Source organism: Camellia sinensis, chromosome 2, assembly GCF_055761805.1.
Source record: "Camellia sinensis isolate YWXY chromosome 2, ASM5576180v1, whole genome shotgun sequence".
Taxonomy (NCBI): Eukaryota; Viridiplantae; Streptophyta; class Magnoliopsida; order Ericales; family Theaceae; genus Camellia; species Camellia sinensis.
The window spans coordinates 16107961-16109582 of record NC_138962.1 but is presented as its reverse complement, the minus strand read 5'-3'; the positions used below and the strand labels follow the sequence as shown (position 1 = coordinate 16109582).

The 1622-nt window shown below is 35.0% G+C and overlaps 1 pseudogene; it reads left to right on the top strand.

The window, feature by feature from the left end:
• Window positions 1-792, top strand: LOC114320348 (26S proteasome regulatory subunit 7 pseudogene; annotated as a pseudogene).
• Window positions 793-1622: the final 830 nt, after the last annotated feature.

The window sequence follows — 1622 nt, the reverse complement described above, 5'->3', positions numbered from 1 at the left end:
ATGGGTAATTATTTATCAATTTCAGAGAATCGTAAGTTCAAATCAAAATTTCTAACTCATTTGCAGGTAATTAAATTATCAATTTCAGAGTATAAGCTGCTAATTACAAATTTAAAATGGGTATTAACAGATTGGACAATGAGACTCATGTTTACACAGAGAAAAGTGCAAGGTTCATATATGGTCATGGCAAACACAATCAAGCTTGACAAGCACAGATAGACATAGAAGACTACTACAGTGTTGAAAACAATCTTTCTCTTATTTATGGTTTTCTCTGTTTTTTCATTTCTTTTCTTTTCTTTTTCTTTGTTTATGGTTTATTTGTTTCTTCTTATGTAGTTACTTCAAAGGAATGATCCTGAAAAGTTTGTGAACCCCGGAATCGACCCTCCTAAGGGTGTTCTATGTTATGGTCCACCTGGTACCGGTAAGACACTTTTAGCTAGAGCTGTGGCTAATAGAACTGATGCGTGTTTCATCCGTGTTATTGGAAGTGAACTTGTTAAGAAATATGTTGGGGAGGGTGCCCGTCTGGTTCGTGAACTATTTCAGATGGCACGTTCCAAAAAAGCTTGTATCATGTTTTTTGATGAACTAGATGCCATAGGAGGTGCACGTTTTGATGATGGTGTGGGTGGAGACAATGAGGTTCAGCGCACTATGCTTGAAATTGTGAATCAACTTGATGGATTTGATGCTCGAGGGAACATCAAAGTTCTGATGGCAACAAATCAACCAGACACTCTAAACCCTTCTGTTACTAGTGGATCCGTGGTTGGTGCTATTTGATTATATAGTCCATCAAATGTATCATCATGACAGTTTCAGATTTGCAATATCTTTTTTGTGCGAAAAAAAAAAAAAAAATTTGTCTAACTTTTTATGTGCCACCACCAAGGTCGAACACAAGGATGTTCTTCTCACCACCTTTACTGTCGAATCCATAGGCAATAGCTGCAGTAGATGGTTCATTTAAAATTCTAGCAACATTCAACCCAGCAATAATACCAGCATCCTTGGTAGCTTGCCTTTAGGGATCATTAAAGTTGGCTACAAGTTGCAAAAAAAAGTAAAAGGGAGTACCACAGCATCCTTGGAAGAGTGGAGAATAATAGTAGTAATTTTGAAGAGTTCTACTCACCAACAACTGTGACAACAACATCCTTAATTGAGTTCCTTCCCAAGGAATGCCTCACAGTCTCCTTTATCTTAATTAGAATCATAGCACTGACCTTCTCAGGCTAAATACCTTGGGCTTTGCATCCTTAAGCTTAACTTCGATACAAGGCTTTCCATCTTTATTCACAATTTTGTGAGGAACAAGCTTCATATCCCTTTGGACTGTTTTTTTGCAATTTTAAAATTGTATTTGATTTATTTAATTTATTTTATTTGATATTTGCATTTTTTTAGGAATAAGTTTATAACGTTATATTAGTTTCCTAGTTTTTTGGATTATCCTACAATATCTCCTAAATATCTAAATTATGGTTATTTAAAGACACATTAATGTGTACTAATTGGGCCTCTTTTTTTTGTTTTTTTAATTGTGTATATAATAAGACTTCAAGTCATCATCTAAAGAAGTCAAAAATCCAGCAGCATTGAAATGGTAGAGA